The 24213-nt window shown below is 44.4% G+C and overlaps 1 protein-coding gene across 6 annotated transcripts in view; it reads right to left on the reverse strand.

Annotated features, from left to right (window-relative positions):
- The window catches only part of LOC139259816 (formin-like protein 2), a 425278-nt gene that overhangs the window by 217387 nt on the left and 183678 nt on the right, over window positions 1-24213 (reverse strand). The window contains exon 1 of one of the 6 annotated variants that reach the window (XM_070875643.1): window positions 8172-8259. The exons of the other annotated variants lie outside the window; for them this stretch is intronic. The gene's annotated coding sequence lies outside the window, so the exon portion shown is untranslated. Of the gene's footprint in view, window positions 1-8171; window positions 8260-24213 lie in introns of those variants that run through there. 6 annotated transcript variants of the gene reach the window in all.

Here is a 24213-nt window from a genome sequence, read left to right on the forward strand (position 1 = left end):
TCAACATCTATAATATTTCAGCAGATAACTTAAGGCTTTCCTACATCTGGAATGAAACAAATATGCAGTAAAAACTGCCCACTTAAATAGAACCAACAACCTGGGAGGAGCTTGTCTAGTGTTCCCAGTTCGACCCCTTCCCAAGCTCCTGAACCAGACGATGCATAAGCTCAGTGTCCTGCTTGACCCTCAGCTGAGCTTCAAACGTCATAATCCTATCCATCACCAAGGCTCCTCGCTATAAGTTTCGAGATCTGCCTTAAATATTCTCTCAGGTACAGTAATGCTGGTCACTCCCATAAAGGAGAAGTTTAGAAATGGGCTTGGACTACCCAATGTGTAATTATATAATGGCATAACCCAGGTGTGCAACAAAAAGAACCACCTTGTGATTTTAATTGGTTATTGTGTCTTTTGCACACGAGACAAGACCAGGTATGATTTCTTTCGTAAGCTGCTTTATTTTACAGGCAGCGAGTGAACATTGGGAACCATTCAAAACAAATTTTACTTACTTCATTCAATACTACTTCTCTCCTCTAAAAATTAGGAAAAAAATAAACCTTGCACCCTGTCCCTTTTGCGAGCCGACTTGTTTTTGGCAAATTCTAGACAATTTTGATCTGCAAAAAGTTACATCCTGTATGTTAGCTTCCAGCTCCAGAACTGCACCTCAGTCTATTATTTACAACCTGAATGTCCATGTGTCCCTTGGTCAACAATAACTTGCATATATATAGCGCCTTTGATATAGTAAAAATGTTCCACGATGCGTTATTTTATCATTGTATCTGTGATGCCGATTTCTTTCCCATTCAGTAATTCACCAATAGGTCTATCTTATCTTGAGGTAGGTGCATGAAGGAAATGGCCCATATTTTGCGGTGAGTATGGCGGCAAAATCTCAGTACGCCGTCATACCACCGTTGAAATCCACGCAAGTTCGGGATTTCCGCAGGACCGGCCATCCGCACAGTCCACAAGAAAGCAATTGCTGGTGCAGAGTTGGGCTATTTTCCTACCAACTGCCCAGCAGGGCCTGTTTGCATCAGCGTAAGGGGATATGTCAGGCATGTTTTAAACATGTTCATCTCAGAAATCATATAGTTTAACTATATCAAATATGTTTTTCTAGTTTCTGCAAATATTAGAGTTTTAATGATCAGCAAATTTTAATTTTTAGTGAAGTTGATGGATTGAAGCTAATTAAGAGTTAAATTCCAATCCTGTCAACTGTAATTAAATCTGATTACGGGATTCCCTTCTGAAATGATGTAAAATCTAATTCTGTTTTCTGATTGGAGGACCAGGCCCACGTGATCCCAGGTACACTTCCGCACAGGCTGCGTCCCTGGGCCATTATGCTGCCCTCCTACTCTCAGTGTCAGACCGAGTTTATCGCAGGAGAGCCGCCATCAGGTAGGTACGTATTCTTTTCACAGCTCGGCACTGTACTCCGGAGGTACACCACCGACCGCAATCTTTGGCCCACTAGTCCCTGCTATTCTTAAAATGAATGGGGACCATTGACAATTGACAGTCATTGTATCAGTTTAAAATAGACGGTGAATTGTGACATTCCACAAACTAGCCCATCCAGCTTTAAAACACATCTTCGATACTGGCAGCCTGTGGTTTGTTTGTAAATCTGTGTGAATTCACTTTGTTTTAAAACACAACACTTAAACATAACGCAAACACAATCCCAAAATCCTTTCTGCAAAGAAGCAAATGATCAAAATTCCTAAAACTTGACACATTTATTTCTACCTCGATATCACCTGTCTCCCTCCTTATTTCAACCTCACTACCACTGAAAGCCTTAGCTATGCCTCCATTACCTCCAGTCTCGACTTCTTTAATGCTCTGTTTCCCGACTTTCACCATTCATAAATTCCAATTTGTCCAAAACTCCCATCCTACTCTACATTAAGTCTCACTCCTCTATCACTACTGCCCTCCATGGGGCCCCACCCCACCAAACATTTTGGGCCAGATCTTGCTGGAGCTTGGCATCTAATAGCGAATCCCATTAGACTTTTTTCTGCAACCTTCAGCTCAAACTTTTTTTGCGCCGTAACTTGCAGGATGTGCAAGCTGATAATGGCAAAGGCAACAGGGCATCTGGGGCTTTGGTGAGCAGTGGGACCAACAGTCCATCCCTTTAACCATTAGATTTAAGGATTGAGAAAGAATCAGAGGGACGATGGAGAAGAAGGGTGAATTAGAGTTAAATCAGGCACAGAAAGAGAAATAAAGAGAGGGAATGAAAGATTGGATTGAGAGAGAGAGAGAGAGAGAGAGAGCGCAAAAAAAGAGACAAAGTAAAATAAATAATATATATTTTTTAATTTATATTTTTTTAAATCTCTAACCACAATCGACTACATGCAATGAGATTGAACGGTTTAAACTGGGCCAAAGAGGTTGACTAGCTTTGCATTAACAATTATGAAGTTGTGAAAAAGATACGTACGCTGTTAATTATCAGACTTAACTTTGTGTCTAGTTCAGGGTGCAAATCCAGCAAGTTCTTAAAAATAAAGGGGAGGCTATCCGCAAAATGCTGTTTGTGCGAAGCAAACGCACAGTGGTGTAAACCAACCAGCAACATACGACATATCTCTTATTCCCAGAACTTGATGGCTGTTTTTCACATTAATAATGGCGTGCATCGTTAACGCACCATTATTTTTCCAGCAAGATCCGGCCCATTGAATTCAAAATTCACATCTTCCTTCACAAAACCTTCTACCGCCTCATCCCACCCTAACTCTGCTACCTCCTCCAGCTCGTGCCCTCGTTTCTTGTGACTCTGGCCTCAGTTTATTTCTGCCATCAATAACCTGTCACATTCTGAGGTTTGGGTGCATTTTTGATGGCCTTGGTTTTCGAGTCCGTAGGCCTGATACCGTCAGCAGCAATTTTTCTCCCCAGGAATTCGACTTCCGGTGCCATAAAGATGCACTTCGAGCATTTCAGTCTGAGTCCCACTTTGTCCAGACGATGTAGAACCTCTTCCAGGTTGTTCAGATGTTCGGCGGAGTCACGACCTGTGACCAGTATGTCATCTTGGAACATGACGGTTCTGGGGACGGACTTCAGTAGACTCTCCATGTTCCTCTGAAATATGGCTGCAGCCGAGCGAATTCCAAAAAGGCATCTATTGTAGATAAACAGTCCTTTAAGAGTGTTGATGCACATAAGTTTCTTCTACGTGTCGAACCAGCTCCTGTGTCATGCAGGCCGATGTCAGATCCAGTTTTGTGAACGACTTCCCCCCAGCTAGCGTTGCAAACATGTCATCAGCCTTCGGTAATGGGTATTGATCCTGTTTCGAAACTCGGTTGATCGTAACCTTGTAGTCTCCACAAATCCTGACAGTGCCATCACTTTTCAACACGGGAACAATGGGGCTGGCCCATTCATTAAATTCGACTGGTGATATGATCCCTTCACACTGGAGTCTGGCCAATTCGATTTCGACCTTCTCCCTCATCATGTAAAGAATCGCCCGAGCTTTATGATGTATGGGTCTTGCATCCGAGTCCACGTAGATCTGCACCTTGGCTCCTGTGAAATTGTCGATGCCTGATTCAAACAGCGAGGGGAACTTGCTCAGCACTTGAGCACATGGATTATCCTCCTCCGACGACAACGCTTTGATCTCGTTCCAGTTCCATTTGATTTTTTCTAACTAGTTCCTGCCAAACAGCGTTGTACCATTGCCTGGAACAATCCATAACGGTAAATCATGAACTGCACCATCATACGACACCTTGATTACTGCACTGCCAATCAGCATTATGAGTACTTTAGTGTATGTACGCAACTTGGCATTGACTGAACTCAGCTTAGGCCTCACAGTCTTAGTATCCCACAGCCTGTCGAATGTCCTTTGGCACATTATTGATTGACCGCACCCGTGTCCAATTCCATCGATACCGGCACACCATTAAGTTTTACATTAATCATTATCATTTGGCTCTTTGTTAGGAACGAATACAGTCCATACACTTCCTCCTTTGGTATCTCGGATTGCATATCCGGATCCACGCTAGACTGGTCATCATCCTCCACGTGGTGTGTCGCAGTACACTTGCTCAGTTGCAGACACATGCGCTGGAGATGTCCCACTCTCGAACAGCCTTTACAAATATATTGTTTCAACCGACACTGATGATGCCAATGATTTCCCCCACAACACCAACACGTGATATGGGATTAATTCCCGCTGGCGGACTTTGAGCAGCCACAGGTTTCGCGTACGCAGTCGGGTAGGCCCTGCCATATGCAGCTCTGCCAAACGACGATACCGTCTTGTTTACAGTACTTGTCGAGTCCGATTTTTCAATGATATCTGCTTTAAGCTTTTGTCTGTAGTCATGCATGATTGGGCAATCGTGATGGCCTTGCTCAAATCCAGCGTCTCCGCTGCCAGTAGCTTATGCAGGATCACCTCGTGGTTGATGCCGATTACAAAGAAGTCCCGCAGCATGTCTGCCAATGCAATTTCGAACTTACACAGTCCAGCTAGACGTCTTAGGTCGGCAACAAATTCCGACCTAAACGAACGTGCGTATAGAATCGATATCTTGAGATGATGATGCCTTCATCTGGTTTGAGATGGTCACGTACCACAGCACACAATGTTTCATAGTCCTTGTCCGTTGGACTTAAAGGCGAGAGGAGATTTTTTATAAGTCCATAGATTTTCGGACCACAAACCGTGAGGAGGACCGCCCGGTGCCAAACTGCGTCTGCCTCTTTTTCCATTTTGTTGGCCACTGGTTCAAGCGGGTTACAAAGTCTGCCCAATCTTCTCCCTTCACGAATCACTCCAGAATTCCAATTATGCTCATTTTTGCATGAGAAGATTGTTACCTCGTCGCCAAATGTTGTGTATGCAATAACTCAATAGACTGAATAATGTAAACTCCAAACAGGTACAAACCTGGCTCTACTTTATTAAGGCCCAAAGTGATTACATTACAAGATGGCTGGCCTTTTATACCTGGGCCGCACACACGTACGCACAGCCCAATGACCTCCAAAAGTGGCGCTACCTGGTGGCTAGTAAACCCAAGCATACATACATGACACATTTGTCCTCTATTTCTGAAGATCTCCAGTATATTCTTACTTCATAATTCTCAAACAGGCTCCCTACTGCTAATGTGAACAACTTCACAATTAAACAAAGGTGGTAAAATTGGAGAAGGACAACCAAGCAGTTTAAAGGTGAACTGGCACAAATCTCAAATCAAAAACAGTAAATTTGTGGTTAAAATGAAAGAAACCTGGAATAAAAAAATTTACAATCCAAACGGTGACTATTTTACACTGACTGTACTGTCTTTGATCTACACAGTGCTGTCATGTATATATATATATATATATAATATATACACACACACAATACTGGAGATTTTCACGGAAACGTCTCATTCATGTAAAATGTAGACTGTGTATCAAGTGAGTGCATGTTGATAAATATTGTCAACTTAACAGCATTCTACTGTTCTGCAACAGCCATCACTCCGCAAGTGACCTCTTAGTATGATTTATGGATAAATTATTTACGGATAGATGAACTAAGGGGACCTGGCAATTAACGGTTGAATTTGCAGTTCTTTCGTAACTTGCAAGACAACACTAATGTTCCATTACCTGCATCACTGCAGTGGCCCATTGTTATTTAGACTCATATTCAAGTTATTATACAGGTAAAGTATAGCAGTGGGCCTGCGTGCAAATGCACGTGGCTCTTCCATTTTAAGGGCAGATGTTGCTGCTGGCTAAAACACTGCTACAGCCCTTCCCTTTAGTTTCACAGCTTCAAAAAGCAAAGCACGTCTCCAGAGACTTCCTGTGGTTGAACTTCAATTAAGCCTGGAAGAACCAGTCAAAATCCATATCGAAGTGCTTAAATATTTCAGTATGAGTGAAATCAAGCAGATGGGAAATGTTCTGATGCTACCGATTCAATTCATTTGTACCCTAAAAGTGCCACAATGCATTCCACAATAGCTGACAGACTGTCACTATGTCTTACAGTAGGTCAGAAAACCACTGGCTGAGTTCACACTAAAAATAAATCTGGTAAAAAAAGTGTCTTCTCAGCAAATTGATTACAACTTAGTTTTCTAAGCACCTTTGTCCAAGCGCAATTCAAGATTCATAGACTAACGCTACCTTCAGCTTTCGCCAGGTGATCTAATTTCTCCTGCTTCACCACTTCAAACAAGCATGTCTACCTACAATTCCAATTTCCACCTTAAAATCATGATGACATTTGTGCATAGGCTGTACCAGTAATTCCTGGCACTTTGCTATGCAGGTAGGCCGCCCCAACATTCAAAACGGTATTGAAAGTCCGCTAGAAAAACGAAAGGGCCTGTAGCTTTAATACAAGGCTTTAACGATCGCTATGCATACTGAGATTGTTCTGCCTCTATAGCTGGAAGAACAAACAATTTCAAAATCATACAGGCTGTGAAAAGAGAATGAAGAATACAAAAAAAAGGAAAGTAAAAAAAAACAGAAAATTGAAAAGGGCAGTGAAATAGAGATAGGAGAGAAAAAAGAACAGAAAGAGAGAAGAGAGAATAATACACCAATGACTTTTGACTATCTTCTATGGGCCACATGCTGCACACACAGCTTGTCAATTTTAACCAAGTTTTTGTTTTTGACATGAGTCAACACTTCCAGCATGCTTGGCACCTGTCCTGCCAACAGCAGACTGATTTCCCACCCAACAGTCTCGCATTACTGATCTCTAGACTAACTTGCATCACAACCACCAGACCAAGCTGGTATCATCACCTACTACCAGGAATAGGATCACTATCACTAGGCCATCAGATGTGTGCCCTAATCCCATTGGCCTTGGGTCTCCAACTTCAAGATAGGACTGAATTCACAACCACTGAACTAGCTATCTCCATTCATCCCTTAGCTAGATTTCTTATTCTGAAACTTGTTCATGTAATTTGAGATTTTTCCTGTGTGTTCACTTGCAGACGCACATTGATTGCCACTTAGAACTGACACCACCCTCCCCCTCACTATCTTCTGCAACAATCTCCCCCAGCCTGCATCCTACTCACTATTCTCCCCTACCCCACTCCTGGCAAAAATGCCCCATTTGGTCCCCAGCCAACCTCATCTCCTGCTGCCATTGCACAGTACAGTCCCTTCTGGACAAGTCCACAGCTCCCTATTGCTACACCCTAGGTAATCTCTGTCACACTTACCACAGCATTTATTGCTCTATCTCCAAGAATAGCAAAACCAAATGCCTTATTTCACTCTCCTGACAAGCTTCCCAGCAAGTTCACTTGCACGGATTAATCTCGTACCCGTACCTCATTCACCTTCCACTGCCCCCTTTTCCTCTTCATGCGCCTCCCCCCCGCCCCCCACCCCTCCCTTTACCAATAGATTACTAACATCCAGAATATTCTCTCCCTTGCAAACAAAGCCATCCTGTCCATGGTTTCATCTTCAATGGATCAACCAACATCATGAACCTGACTAAAATCTGTCTAACAAGCAGGGACTGCTTCCTCCTCACTGAACTGCCCATCTGGGTATCATGTTGCCCACTCAAAGACCATTGTTCTCATCAGCAGGTCTGATCTTGATTTCCCTATATTCCTCTGGCACCTACTCATTTAAAGAATTCATCCTTTTACTTCCCTCCCACATCCCCTTTAAGCCTCATTGACTAGTGTCCCCCTTGTCCTCAGCCTCTATAGAGCGATTCTCATCCTCAGTGACTCTAACCACCACTTCAATGTTCCTTGCCCCCACATCTCTCCTTTCCACCCTCCTGCCCTCACTCTGCACATCAACTCTCCCCAGCCACAGTCACCCCTTTGATCTCATCTTCACACAAGATTTTGCCGAGCTCTTGATCAATGATAAGGCCATCTTTCATAACTTCGTCTCCTGCTTCATCTCCAACCCTATGACCACCTTCCTCACCAACATACTCTCCAACTCCAATCTGCCTCTTCTTGTTCTTCCAGCCACCACGACATCACTGCCTGTCGACCTGCTCAACAGTTCCTTAGGTTCTGCCTTCGACATGCTCATACCACCAGGTTGCTCAATCTCCTAGCACCCTCTGGTCCTATGGTACAGACCCTATCATCAGCACTTACGTCCGAGGGCTCAACCACACTTGGCACATGATTGGTGATGTCGTCTGAAGTGTCCTGGATACTTTGACGTTAAAGGTGCTGCAGACACCTGTTTTTAAAACAATTACAAGTGAATTTTTAAAATTCAGCACAAAATGATTGTCTTCTCAACTGAGGCAATTGTGCTCATGGCACAAGTTGAGCACTAAAATATATTGCTTCCTCAGTTAGCTTCAGCTCCCAAGCACCCTTTACCATCAATGCAGTCGCCAGGGGCACCAGGATTTATGGCTACATGGCAGAATGCTAAGTTTCCACGACTAGTCTCAGAAATGCAGAGAAGATCCAGCAACCTAGTGGTAAACGTAAATCAAAAAGGTAAAACAACAAAAATAGAGTTATCTTAATCAAATGAGTGCTGGAGGGCCGAAATCCAAAGTAAGTTTGATGGATGGCACACTCTGAAGACAAACGTTGAAGTTGCAATATTAAAGCTGTCTCCATGTTTAGAATGGCCCCAAATAAAATCTGTTTCAAATAATAGCAAAATATTTTACTATATACTGTTATATGACAGCTTCCTTCCTCTTTGCTTTTCAATATATTAAGGATTCACTGCCCTTGGCCTGAAATATTTACTGAAAATACTTACCCTTGAGGGAATTTCAATAGTCCTGATGTTTTTATACGAGTTTGGGCCCAAAATTCCAGATGGACTTTTTTTTGGCGCAGTTGTAGAGATACGTCCAATTTTTTTAGTGGCCCGACTGTGCCCCCCAAAAAAATTCCAAGTTTCGCCGACATACCCTTTCATTTTGGAGCGGTGCAGATGTCCTTAAGCACTGTGGGTGGAGCTTAAGGTCTGTGCCGAAAAACTGAGGTTGTCAGGGTAACGAGGGACGCTGAATTTATCCTGTACTGTCATTGCTGATTTTTCTGTCCCCAAGAACTTCTATTTTCATAACAGGTGTAAGCTGGGGTACTGAGTTGCATGTTCAGCCACGAACTCATTGAATGGCGGTGCAGGCTCGAAGGGCTGAATGGCCTACTCCTGCACCTATTTTCTATGTTTCTATTCCAAGAGCCTAATTTTTAAAAATTGATTTGTCTCTTTGTAAACTCAACCATGACCCCCTGATACCCCCCACCTCCCACACCCGGTGCCTGTCGCTTCTATCCCGGGCCGAAAGGCCTCCTGCACTGGGCTGAAAAGCGCCCTGATGCTGTGTCTTCAGCTCCACTAAAACAATGGCGTCTTCTCACTGCCGATTTTCTTAAGCGTAGGTAAGGTTTTTCAGAAGGGTGCAGTGCGCTGTTTTAGAAAAAGATCGTACTTGGCCAAACTCGTTTAAATGGCCAGAAAAAAATGGTGCACCCGGCAGGTTCCGTCCCCAGTAACGTCAAAAAATCGGGAATTAAAAAAAAAAAATCGGACTTATCTACTTTAGGATGGCGCAGAAACTTTGGAAAACTTGCAGATTTTAGTCTGCTCTAAAAAAACAGCGGAGGCCAAAAAAATGGTGGTGAAAATTCAGCCCAAATTTATGTGGTGCAGAAATACATACTGGATGTACTCATCACAGTGTAGCCAAAGGGAACAAAAATGGTTGTTTAAACTATAACGTTTCTCTTAGTCATTCTTCCATTTCCATTTACTGTATCCAAAGTGTGGTTGCACACTAAATCAATCAAATTAAAAATGAGATAATAGAGCAATCAAATAATTTCAGCTGACATCTGGCTGAATTTGAAGAGAGTCCTGTGAAACTGGAGGTCATGTCCATTGTCAGGTTATTACTCAGACTTTGTTGTTTTAATGCTGTCTGTAATAATGCTGGAACCCATAATTCACCTCCAACTGCTGCTCGTACTATCGTCAATTGAACTAACCAGCTCATTTGATTATTTTAATATTGTTTCCAGTGCACTGAGCTGTGCGAGCGTTAAGGTTGCCTGGGCAGAGTTTCTAGTGCCAGCAACATGCACAAGGATGCTGCCACATTCGATAAAGCAAAACCTTTGGAGAGGAGAGAGAAGGTTTGCAAAGGATGATGGTGGCAGGATAAAACTATGAAGCTGCAGGTAAGCTGGGTGGCTCTATTTGAAGGTCAAGACCACCCAAGAAAAAAAATGAAGTAACCCTGCTGCCCTCCCTTGAAATGCCCAAGCAACTGCCGTGCTTGAGAACATGCCTCATTTAAATAGGAAATGGGGCACTATGCAGCAATTAGTCAGAGCACATGATGGGATGCTGAGTGCTTTGACTGCTCAATAGGCTTCAATGCCCCAGAACGTGGGACATCAACACCCAAGGTGCTGGTAAGGATCACATTACTGGCCCCTCTGGATGTGCCAGGTGGTGCTAAATGCTCCCGTACATTTTAGAGAATGGAGAGCTCTTTTAAAAATAAATGTTAGTTAAGTCAAAGAACATCCTTTCTCACCACAGTTCCTGCCTCCCAATGATCAGCGAGGTCATCATTTTCAATTCTCAAACTATTACTTTGCTTCTTTTTGCATTCTCACTTACATGCAGATGATTTTAATTACTTTGGATTGTGCCTCTTTTGCTCAGTGCTGACGTTTGCAGAAAGTGGCTGAGGATTTTAAAGATTGTCAAGTTCAGTTTCAGCTGAACACACCAGCCAAGCCCGTTACCCACATTTCACAGTGCTGGTGCCACTATTAGTCCTTTATCTGATCTTTACGGCCTCCCTGTACTACACTATTACCACCACCTTCCCTGAAAGACATTAATGAATCAGATGGGTTTTTACGACAATCCGGCAGTTTCATGGTTATTATTACTGATGCTAGCTTTTCATTCCAGATTGATTTAATTAACTGATTTTAAATTTCCCAGCTGCTTGGTGGGATTTGAATTCACGTCTCCAGATCATTAGTCCAGGCCTCATGCGAAAAAAGGGAGATTTACAACCTCTGTTAGGATCAAAGGGTTCAAAGATGGAGTGGCTTGTGGTGTCAGCCTGGCTCAGTTGGTAGTATCCTCACTTTTGAATCAGTAGCTTGTGTTTCCAGCTCCACTCCAGGAGTTGAGCACATAGTCTCGGCTGGCACTTAGTTTTGGATGAGCCACAATTTCCTCCAGCTAAATCTGGGGAAGACCAAAGCCAATTTCTTTGGCCCATACCACAAACTCTGTACCCGTGCCACTAATGCTGTTCTACTCTCCGGCCTCTGCCTCAGGCTGAACCAGACAATTCGCAACCCCAGCATCTTATTGGACCCCAAGAGGAGTTTCCGACCCCATATTCTCTCAATGAGAAGGACCACCGACTTCCACCTCTGCCTCTGCCCATCTATATCCATGCTATTGTCACCTCCAGACTCCATTATTTCAAAGCTCTCCTGGCAGACTTTCCATCTTCTATACCCCTTTGACTCATCCAAAAGTCTGCTGTCCCTATCTTTTCTCACACCAAATCCCTCTCACCACTGTCCGATAACTTACACTGGCTCCTCGTCTCCCAACCTCTCAGATTTAAAATTCTCATTCTCATGTTTAAATTCAGTCATGACCTCGCCCCTCTCTACCTCTGCAATCTCCTACTTTGGCTCTGAAGCACTTTGGCACATTTTCCTGTGTTAAACACACATTATAAATGCACGTTGTTGTTAATAAGAGATCACATTAATGCAAACACTCATTTTGTAAAAGATAAAAAAGAATTTTTAGGTGCTGGAAAAGATCTATTTGCTAATTATCCCAGTTAAACACACATATATAATCATTACAATAATATGGGAATACATTTTATTGCTGTATTACATGATCAGACATGTTAAATTCTTTACAAGTTTTCACAACCAGGATTGGGAGAGGAGAAATCACAATCTGCCTGCTGCTTCAATTGCCATCGACCATATCTTTAAATGGCAGATACACGGTCTTGGACCTGTCATGTTGCAAATACCCCTCTAAAGTGCCTCATTAGCACCTGATCCCTGCAGGATGGTGCATCTCACCACCACATAAAATAAGCATTCACATATCAGAGCACTAAAGTCAGTGAAAAGCACAAACAAGCACTAAAACACTTAATTTGTCCATACCTAACTCTTGTAACGATAGAGGTCATAGCTTGAGATACATTAATAAAAATATGAAAAGGTTTACCCCTCCCCCATCCATTCTTCACATTATATACAGGCAAAGCAAAAATCCAACCAAGAGCCAAAACAGCCGGTTAGCCAGGACTTATTGGCAGTAGTCAGTATAAAGCATCAATTACACTGTACGTCTCAGAGTGCCTCTCACTGCTCAACTGGCTTGTCCATTTTTTCAGAGACAAGCAAAGAACATGTAAATTGAGTACAGAATTATTAACAAAAAAAATGACATGCTTGCGGCTTTCTTCAAATCATGGTATTAGTTTCTTGCTGTTACTAATTAATTTAGTGCATCCCAGTGTTTGGACATTAACTTGTCCTCAATCAAACCCACGAAGCAGTGAGCACAGAGCAAGAAAAGACTGCACTACAGGCTATGGTCTGACTCTGCCCCCAGGGTGGGTGTTGGAAACTGATCAATTTAAGTGCCAGGCTCCATCAGCACAAACATAAAACAGCCACTGTTTTGCTAGCTGGAGTGGGTTCCGAAAGCATCAATAGTGTGTTTCATGCAGAATAGTCATTGTCCATTACAGGCCACTTTTGTGACATCTACAGTAAACCACAGCAGCTTCTATAAAGAATGCAAAGAATGTGGGCCAAAGAATGTGAACCAAGTTCAGGTCTTCAGATTTCTCTGTCCAATCAGGCAAGCAGAACAAATAATAAAATATCAGCAAGACAGCGCCTGCCTTCCAACCGAGTCAAATCTAATAATTACTGTTTCCTCTGCCAAAGCTTTGTAATTGTACTCCTACTGTACATTTCTGAAGTTACTAATTTATAGAATGCCTCCAGTGAAACTCTGCTCTGTTTATAATGCAAACCAACAGCTCTTAAAGTATGCAAGAATTTAATGCAAGAACTTAATGTAAAAATAGTGTAAATTTAAAAAGTCAGGACTCGGTGCAATATCAGAGCAAAGTGAAGTGGGACTCGCTAGATTCAGGTTGGGTCGGAACTCTGAACTTGCAGTACACAAATTCAGCATTGATGTGAAGCCAAAATCTTTTGCTGCAATGCTTCACTGAATTTTAGTTAAATATCTTAAATTATCACCCTAAAGGCTCACCCGTTGACACATAACCACTGGAAGGTGTAGTGATCCATGCGCATCACTGTCCTTCAGACTCGGAGAAGGTATTTCAGATAGAATCTCACCACGACATGTATGTTTAGAATATCAATTAAATTAAATTCCACAAAAAAAATCAAACAACAATTAAAACTCAGCAGCTACAAAAAGGAATGCAAGGATGAACAATGACAAACTTTACATCATGGTCTCACATCTTACTGTATTATATTCCTACCTTGCCTTACTAACTATGTACAGGGTTACAAGTCTGGGTAGCTACATAACGCCTCTAAAAACAATCATCCTCACCACCAAAAAATGGATGAAGTGAGCAAGTATTTGCTTTGCAATTATAGGATTCTAACTATCTTTTAGGACTTGGAATGTTTTATTTCCTTTAGAGGTTTAATTTAATTAGCCACAATCGAATAGTATTTTACAATTCTGTATTGCAAGAGTCTCAAACTGGAATGTGATTGCTTTTTTGAGCGTGTTCAGGCACATCCATTTGATCCTCTGAATAGATTGTTTAAATATATTTAACCCTAACCTTGATTGTGTTTCTAGTTGTCAAAATACACTCTACACCCATACTGCCCACATCCTAAAAACTGTGATTTAAAAATGTGTGGCCAAGATGATTCAGGGTTTTAAGAATTATTCTGATAGAGATGTTGGTGTGGGGTGGGCTTGATGGATCAGTTGGTCTTTTCCTGCCCGTCAATATCGGATGTTCGTGTCCAGGCAGTTACCATGGGTATTTAACAACTATAAACTACAACTACGTGGCATGTACATGTGGGCAAAAAAAAATGAGAGCAATGACAAGCATGTTAAGTGTAATTACAGTCTACTTATAGTTTAACTATGTATAATGCTTTATCAGACTGGATCATTAGGATATTAAGAATACCAGCCAATTACTATTAAAGATATTAAGCAAAGTCCCTAATAGAACCTATCAAAAGGTTAAGGAGTGATCTGATCGAAGTTTTCAAGATATTAAACGGAACAGATAGACTAGATCGAGAGAAACCATTTCCGCTGGTTAGGGATTGTAGGACTCGGGTTGGGGGAGGCATAGCCTAAAACTTAGAACCAGACCTTTCAGGAGTGCAATTAGGAATCACTTCTACACGTAAAAGACCGTAGAAGTTTGGAACTCTCTTCCACAAAAGACAAATTATGCTAAAATCAATTATTAATTTTAAACCTGAGATTGATAACTTTTTGTTAACCAAAGATATTAAGGGATATGGGCCAAAGGCGGGTATTGGGAATTATGTCGCAGATCAGCCATTTTCATTGAATGGCGGAACAGGCACGAGGGGTTGAGTGGTCTACTCCTGTTCCTATGTTCCTAAGTCACAAATTGCACTTTCTGCAATGGTGACCATGGTATATTATTCCTGCTCTTCATCTCCGCAGCCTTCAACATAGTCAACGGTACAATCTTTCTCCAATGCTTCTCCTCTGTTGTTCAGTTCAGTGGGACTGCCCTCATTTGGTTCGACTTCTACCTATCTGATCATAGTTATGGTATCTCCAACAATGGTTTCTCTTTCCACCCCAACATTATCTCTGCTGGAGTCCCCCAAGGATGCATCCGTGACCCTTCCACTTCCTCATCAACATGCTGTTCCTCGGCATCATAATCCGCAGACATGTATGCTGAAGAAACTCAATTGTACCTCTACATCACCTCTCTAGGCCTCTGTGCTGTCAAGAGTGCTGGGCGAGTCTCTGCAGGAAAACATTAAGAAGACTGAAGCAATCATCTTAGTTCCCAATCGCAAACTCTACTCTCTCACCACCGACACCATTACCGTTACCTGCCACTGAACCTTTCCATCCTGTTCAATCCCAGCTGAGTTTCCAAGCCCAAATCGTCTCCATCACAAACTCTGTTCTTCCAACTCTGGGCTCGTGCAACCATCCTCCTTTCACTCAAACACTAGGGATCATTCCTTCAGTCCCACCTTCCCTTAACCTCTCTGCTTCACCACCCTCCTCTCTTCCTTTAATTCCACCTCCATAACATCACTTGCCTCCGCCCCAAGCTCAGTTGCTTTGCCGCTGAAATTCTCAAACACACTCATTACCTCTATACTCTGCTTGCGATCACCCACCTTCCACTTTCCATAAACTCCAGCTCGTCCAAAACTCTGTTGCCTGTATCGTAGCCTGCAACATATGCTGCTCACCCATCACACCATCCTCACTGACCTGCACCTTAAATTTAAAACCTTCTGTGGCCACGCTCATCTCCTATCTTTGTCATTTCCTCCAGCTGCACAAGCTTTCACCTTCCCAAACTCGAGAGAAAAAGGAATACCTGGATATTTTACTCGGATCCGCCACATGTTCCACATTCGCTGGAAATAGCTACAATAGGCACATGCTTAATCTACAACCACAGCAATTCCATAAATAGTCAATAGTGCAAAGTAGGCTAGATTCTTCAGTAATAAGATTATATTGAATTGCAAAATTGCTAAATGACTCTTGGTACAACAACTAAGTCTATTGATTTTAATGCCTTCAATTATTCAAATAAGAAGTTAGTTTGGCAGGTCTTTTCAATTAATGCAGTCCATGTCTTCCTTAATTTTACACCATCTTAAATACGTTTGATCACAAAGTGATACTAATTCATTAGATAACTGGGTTTCTAAAATTTTGAAAGTTGACTTAAATACAAATTAATGTTTTTTGTTCTGAAACAAGTTCCCAGTCCATTTTATAAAATCAGCCACCATTTTCTTTAAATGCAGTTCCACAAGATCAATATGGTCCATCAAGAACACACAGTCTACTTGATCAATTACAAACCGTACTTATGTGTGCAGGGCTGAAAAGTGAATGAGATGCACTATTAAAAAAAAAGGAAAAAGTGCAATAAATTAAAACAACTAATGATGCTGTCAACTTCTGCGAATTACTTTATTCTGGATTACGGTGAGACTAAAGAAACGAAGCAAGGCACAAACTCTGCACTGTAGCCCAGTGACAGGGCAATGCTTAATGTAAGCAAGGATACTCTGCAGCCTGTGCTGCATTTTTAACCTTTTCACAGAACTTACTTTGCCTAGGCGGGAAGGTTGTATGGTTACTTTTCAGTTTCACAACATCAATGCCCTACAGTTTGTGCAACATTCTATACCGGTGCGCCGCCTGGGGAGGAAGTGTTCAAGGATCAGGCCCTCAAATCTGGCACCCAGCTCATGGTCTACAGGCCTGTAACAATACCCGCCCTCCTGTATGGCTCAGAGATGATGGATCGGATTAGGCGATGGTCCGTCCAGCAGTCGTCAGCTCCTGTCATGGTGCGGGTGATGCGCACACAGGTGCCAGTGTTTGGAGCGCGGGTGTTGCCACGATGCCTTGTATTTGTCTCTCTGGCTGAACAGTGTGTTGGTGATGAGGAGTTCGTGTTCTAGACATTTTGTCAGGAGTAGGGTACCACTGGAGTTGGCTTTCCCTACCCCCTCTCTGCCAATCACACCTCCCCAAAGGGCTGTGTCTTTGCCGACCCTGGCATTAAAATCATCTAGGAGGATCAATTTGTCGCCCGTGGGGGCGCGGGACAGGGATGTCTCGAGGTTGGAATAAAAATCCTCTTTAGCCTCATCCGTTGCGTCGAGTGTTGGGGCGTACGCACTGATGACTGTGGCACATTGGTTCCGGGATAGGGTAATACGAAGGGTCATGAGGCATTCGTTAACCCTGCAGGGGGAGTCTTTGAGGCGGTCGACCAGTTCATTTTTGATGGCAAAGCCGACTCCATGAAGGCGGTGTTCTGCCTCTGGTTTTCCTTTCCAGAAAAAGGTGTAACCTCCACCATGTTCCTTGAGCTGGCCTTCCCCTGTCCGTCGGGTCTCGCTTAGGGCGGCGATGTCAATGTCAAAACGTGTAAGGTCCCGGGCAACTATGGTGGTGCGGCTTTCCGGCCTGTTGCTATTGGAGTTGTCCATGAGGGTCCTGATGTTCCAGGTCCCGAACTTCATATTAGCGAAGTGGAAGGTGCCTGTGCGTGAGTTCTTTTAACGTAGGGTGGCCGCTGCACACCGGCAACCACACGGGCTTAGCTGAGCAAGGTCTTGGTCCAGTGGCAAGGGGGGTCCAAGACAACTGGAGACCAGGCACAGCTGTATGAGCCTAATTGCCTACAGCAAGGCGTTGGCCGCAAGCTCGGCACCGAGTAGCACCATTGATGGTAGATGGCCCAAGGCTTGGTTGGGGGCAGGCATTGGGAAGGTCAGCTGCCCGCTGGGGTTCCGAGGGATGTTTTGGAAAGTTTCTTCCAAGGTTAAAAATTTCCCCAAAGGTTTCCAAGTTGTTTTAAAAGTTTAAGAGTTTAAAAGTATTTCCGAATTATTAAAAAGAAGTTACGCAGGTTGATTGAAGATTTAATAAATAGATAAAATTGATAAAGTTGATAAAAAAGTCTAAAATGTAAATCAAGTTGTTTAAATGTTAGAAAAAAAGAAAAAAGTTCTCCAAGTTGATGAGAAATGTAAGAGTTTTCCTGAATTGTTTAAGAAGTTTAAAAGTTGATTAAAAGCTTAAAAAATTGAGTCCCTTCGGCTGGCTCAGCGCTGGCCCTGGAGTCCCTTCGGCCGGTTGAGCACCGGCTCCGGAGTCCCTTCGGCCGGTTTGATGCCGCCCCGGGCAGAATGTTTCACAGTCGCCGCAGGAGGTCCAGCCAGGTGGCCCAAGTCGTGAGGCTGCAATACACGGCAGGGCACAGGGGCTGGAATCACCACCACACCTGTTCTCTCCCCTGCTCCCGGGTGGGACCTGTCCTCCGCTCCCGGGCTGAGCTTGTCCTCCGCTCCCGGGCTGGGTCTGTCCTCGCTCCCGGGCTGAGCTTGTCCTCCGCTCCCGGGCTGGGTCTGTCCTCCACTCTCGGGCTGGGTCTGTCCTCCGCTCCCGGGCTGGGTCTGTCCTCCGCTCCCAGGCTGAGCTTGTCCTCCGCTCCCGGGCGGGGCCTGTCCTCCGCTCCCGGGCGGGGCCTGTCCTCTGCTCCCGGGCGGGGCCTGTCCTCCGCTCCCGGGCGGGGTCTGTCCTCCGCTCCCGGGCCGGGTCTGTCCTCCGCTCCCGGGCGGGGTCTGTCCTCCGCTCCCGGGCCGGGTCTGTCCTCCGCTCCCGGGCAGGGCCTGTCCTCTGCTCCCGGGCTGGGTCTGTCCTCATCTCCCAGGCGGGGCCTGTCCTCTGCTCCCGGGTCGGGTCTGTCCTCCGCTCCCGTGCGGGGCCTGTCCTCTGCTCCCGGGCCGGGCCTGTCCTCCGCTCCCGGGCTGGGTCTGTCCTCCTCTCTCAAACCCACAACCTTCTGACTCAGATAGAAGTCGGCAGGTGCAGGGTCCCTTCGGCCCGGGATAGAAGCAGGCCGGTGCAGGTGTCCTTTCGGCCCGGGATAGAAGCAGGCCGGTGCGGGGTCCTTTCGGCTAGTACTCTGATCCCACTCTGCACTTGGCATAAAGTACAACATTCCCACCGGCACCTGGGAATCCCTGGCCCAAGACCGCCCTAAGAGCACCCGGGAGGGCACTGAGCACCTTGAGTCTCATCGCCAAGAGCATGCAGAAAACAAGCGCAGACAGCAGATGGAGCATGCGGCAAACCAGACTCCCCACCCACCTTTCCCTTCAACCACTGTCTGTCCCACCTGTGACAGAGACTGTAATTCCCACATTGGACTGTTCAGTCACATGAAAACTCATTTTTAGAGTTGAAACAAGTTTTCCTCGATTCTGAGGGACTGCCTATGGTGATAACAGTTTGACCACAAATTGGTACCAAATAGGTACAGTTTCATGATGTTGGTCCATAACTTCTAGTAATTGGATCAAAACTGCCCAAGCTAATTTCTCACAGGAACATTACTGCAAGCAGACTGCAAAATGTCTAATCCCCCTACTCTACCAAGTTCCACTAACTTCCTCTTTCACATTCCCACTTGCCACGTCAGCAGAGAGCAGTCAGGAGGAGGGAAGAACTCCCTACAATTTTTCATTCTTCCCTGTGGAGAAATATCTTCCCACAATAGCATAGCTGAGCTCAGTGACTTAATGGGCTAGATTTTACACTTTTGTGGTTATCATCCAAAAATGGGCGTTATTTCCGGCGTGGACGGTAAAAATGGGTTTTCAGATCGCCGGCTTCTCGCCCATTCTCAAAGCACCCAGTCTCCATTTTTTAAATTGGGCGTTACCGCGAGCGATATGAAATGGGCAGGTAGCGTCAAATCTCGCTGATCTTCTGCCGTAAAGTGTCGCCGTCCTTAGCAACAGCATGGCAACGCTTGATTCCCGTGATTCAGGAGGTCAAGGGTCATCATGACATGCGCATTGTTTCAGATAGCTGCACCATTACACACTGGTGATTCCTTAACATGAAAGGGTTAAATACAACTTAACATCAATCAACGTAAACTTTAACTGGAACCAAGGTGATGGGCACCATTGATGTCTGAGCTGCACGCACACAGCAGTGTGTCAGCACTGTCACTCACATCAACGCTCGTTCAGGCAAATTGTTCAGATATCAGCTCCTCACGTAAGAGTCCTGCAGCTATGTAGCCACCACAGGCCCTTTCCTGCGGTCTGAGGGGGTTGTGGGCATGGTTGCATAGCCAGCCTGATTGTCTGGCCCTAAGTCAGCATCCAGCCCCTCGTCGTCCTCTTCCTCTCTCTCCTGAGGTGGAGCATCAGACCCTTCTGGCAATTCTGGGACCCTCCTGATAGCCAGATTGTGCAGCATGGAGCACACGATCACAAATTGAGCTACTTGCTCAGGGTTGTATTGTAGCTCCCTCCCGAGTGGTCCAGACATCTGAAGTGCTGCTTAAGCACAGGTATTGTTTTCTGGACCACATTGCGCGTGACTCTATGGCTCTCGTTGTGTCGCTTCTCAGCCTCGGTGTGGGTGTCACACAAGGGGGGGGTCATCAGCCAGGTGGCTAGGCCATATCGGTTATCACCAAGCATCCAGCATTGTCCTTGTGGCTGACTCTTAAACATGTCAGAGACAGCGCTCTCACGCAGGATGTGAGCCTCATCGAAGCTGCCCAGATATTTGGCATTCACTGCCATGATGATCTGGTTGTGGTCGACAACTAGTTGGACCTTCAAGGAGTGAAATCCTTTTCTGTTACGAAAACGCTCCGGGTCCTGAGAAGGTGGTTGTTTGGCGATGTGGGTGGGTGCACTGTAGCCTCCGTGGTCATGGGGAAGCTGATAAAGTCCATCCTACACTTGTACAGGGCCTCCGTGACCTGTCTAATGCAGCGATGAGTTGCATGGTGAGACAGAGGGCATATTTCGACCGCGGAGGCCCGAAAGAAACCGGACGCGTAGAAAGACAGTGCCGCGGTGACTTTGACCTCGACCGACACTGATGTCCTGATGGCAGGCTACATATGTGGCCTGATGAGCTCACATATTTCATTGTGGAGGTGCAGTCTCCGAAGGCAGGTATGGTCGGACACGTCAAGGTAAGGCCTCTTTTCCCAATACGTGCGGGGTGTGTATGGTCTGGCCCTCCTCCTCATTCTTGCACGTCTTAAATTGGGGACATAATGATGTGCATCACACATTGAGCCATCTATACTCTGCAGCATCTGCGTATTAATTGATGCAGGCTGAGAAATGGCTGGTCCTATTGCAATGAAAGTATAATAGCGATTGATCAGAAGCAATAATTTCCTCACTAAAATACACCTAGAGTAAACCCCGAATAGTCCAGAGTCCGCAAATATGTCTGCTGAGATAGTCACTTCACCTGAGAAGAACTCCAGAGTCAATGCAAACTCCCCTGAAGTTGAAGCAGCCTTTTGAATGAAGCGACCTGCGATTTAAAAAATAGCAGCCACACTGCTGGCTTTAGTTCAGAACAGTTCCACTTTTTCTGGGTGAGCGATATTGTGGGTGATGTGTGCGAGGTGGTGAAAGTGACAGTGCGCGATCTCCTGGGCGTTAGTTTCGCCAAATGTGCTCTTTACGACAAAAGAAAATGTGCGGGCGGTATTATTGAATCTCGGCGTAAATTCTGTGCGGAAAGTAATGCTGGCCGATATTATGGGCATTGATTTCGCCCATTCTGATGATTCCATCCAAAAAAAAGTGGGCGGGCATTATTATTTTTTCTCGACGTTACACACATGGAGCAATAACGCTCGCCGCTAAATTTCCGAAAAATGCCCATCAGTTTCGATTTTGTGGCTAAATGGGTGATATATAGGGGTTATACATCATTTCAGCGGTTAAATGGACGGTAAGTGGGGGTTAAGCATGCAAAAAAACAAGGAACGTCGAGCCCAATAAGTGGGTGTCCAAGCTAACATTCTACCTCTCCATGATAGAGTGTACTGGAGCCCACTCAGGTAAGAATAAAAAGGACACCCACTGCATTTTGAAGATTAAGAGCAGAATATAACCAGTTTAGGGAAATAAGGCAACTCTGTCTATAGACACAATTGATTTTGGAGAACCAGCTAGCCAGTCATGCTATTGTCAATTATTTATACTTACAAAATCGATTGCATCAGAAACCACCTCATAAGTACATGTTAACACATTGCATCTAGTCAATACAAGAGCAAAGTTATTTAATATACAAAGAAGATATCAAAAACAAGTCAAAGCCAAACACAATGTCTGCTCTATGCAACTTGATTAATAACATTATTGTTTGGCTTGCAGGAAAGAACTGCATTGATTTTGGGCACTGCATTCTGCTGATGGAAACCCAGAGGAATGCGCTGATAAAGGGACGTTTCTATATTTCAAGAATTACCACTTCCCCTGTGTCATCCAAGTGTTTCCAGGTCACAGGGCTGAAACCAGACCCTGGGGCAGGTGGAGAAGCACCCATACCATCATCTTTATTCAGTGAGAAGATACTGAAACGGGCTAAAATTTTGCACACTTTATTCTCTTGATTCAGGAACAGTTTAAATAATGCACCAATCACTGTACTGCAAACTACCTGCTGTATTATGTTTTTGCTTCTGTATGATTACATTTGATTAGTTTTAGCCTGAATAGTATATCTGACAGCTTGATGTTTTCCACTTTTCATGAAGGACAGGAGGGCAGAATGGGCAGTCAAGATACATACTTAATCAGCAACGAGGCAAGTTCCATTAGCCCTCTACTATATCAGACCAGGAAACATTGCTGCCAAAAATATGGCAATGCAATATGTTCTTGACAATTTATCATATTTACTTGTCAAACTGATTTTTTCAATTACCATTTTTTTGCTGCTAATGCTAGTTTTTGCATTTCTTTTCTTTATAAACAATAATATTTCTAATTTATTACTTGGGAAGGAGCTGTTTACACAAATAAGATATTTGATTAATAATCAATGCACAGTATTTCAGTTCTGTCAGCACAGTACAGCTTAGAATTAAACACCAGCACCACAGTACTGCATCTGACAAGGCAGCACACAAGCAGAAGACTTTCCTTCGACACTGGAATAAAATAGGGCCCGTGTACCAAAATTCATATAGTAATAATTAACCAATACTTCATATTGCCAGTTCTCATTAGTAAACTTATACGATACCTAAGAAAACAGCTTATGAATATGTACGGTATCAGCCTTGGCTCAGTTGGTAGCAGTCTTGGCTAAGTCAGAACGTTGTGGGTTCATAATCTGGGCTGACATTTCAATGCCGTATTAAGGGCGTGCTGCACTGTCAGAGATGCCATCTTTCGGATGGGACGTTAAACTGAGGCCTGCCTTCTCAGGTGGATGTAAAAGATCCCACGACACTATTCAAAGAGCAGGAGTGTTCTCACCAGTGTCCTGGCCAACTTTTATCCCTCAACCAACTTCATTAAAAACAGATTATCTGGTCATTTCTCATTGCTGTTTGTGTGACCTTGTTATGCACGGATTGGCTGCCTTTCTACAAAAGTACGTAATTGGTTGTAAAGCGCTTTGGGACATCCTGAAGTCGTGAAAGGCTCTATATAAATGCAAGCTCTTTCTTTAATTATTAATGTAATATACTAATCAGAGGACAGCAACTTTACAAAGCAATAACGTACTCATTAGTGTTCAAAATAAAATTAATTCTCTTTTAATTAAATGCTGTGCCATGTTGTACACCATGAATTGACTGCATATATTTGCTCATGCATTCCAGAAGTACCTTGCATTGATTAATCAGGTGTAATGGACAAACACGTGGGGACGAAAATTGATCACCTTACCGCCCACTGCCGCCGACATTCTTCTGGAAGATCCGCCCAGTGCCACTTTCGGGGTGGCCTGGAGCAGGCGGGAGGAGAGAGCCGTAAGGAACAGCCCGCTGATGTCAGCAGACGGCCGAGTGGCGTAACTGACCTTCCGCCCACCGAGCTCCCATTTTCATGCGGGCGGGAGTCGGTGCCAGAATGGGAGTGGACCGCTGGCTGGAGGCTGGTCTGTCCCCGACGGTAAGTATAAAGATCCCGTAAAAAAGGTTAATGAACATTTGATATATTTTTTTTCCACAGCGACTTACGAGGATGGGGTCCCCTGAAGGTCTTCCGATAGTTTATTTATTTTTTACTGATGATTTTTTTTCCCACCTGTTCGACCCTCCATGGGCCCGACTTCATCCTCGGCAATACTTGGGCGGCAAGCGCCTCTGCCGCTGAGAATTAGGTCTCCTGCCCGCTGCCGCCCAGATTGGCGGTGTATATCGTCCATTTGCCGCCCACAGACCTTCAAGGGACCTCGGCGATGAATATCCCGCCCAAAGTACCGTCTGGTACCTCGGCGGCATTTTGGGCGGCACTTGGGAGGGTGAAGGCCTTGATCAAATTGACCCCGTGGTCTTATCAGTGTCGGTTA

Source organism: Pristiophorus japonicus, chromosome 3, assembly GCF_044704955.1.
Source record: "Pristiophorus japonicus isolate sPriJap1 chromosome 3, sPriJap1.hap1, whole genome shotgun sequence".
Classification (NCBI taxonomy): Eukaryota; Metazoa; Chordata; class Chondrichthyes; family Pristiophoridae; genus Pristiophorus; species Pristiophorus japonicus.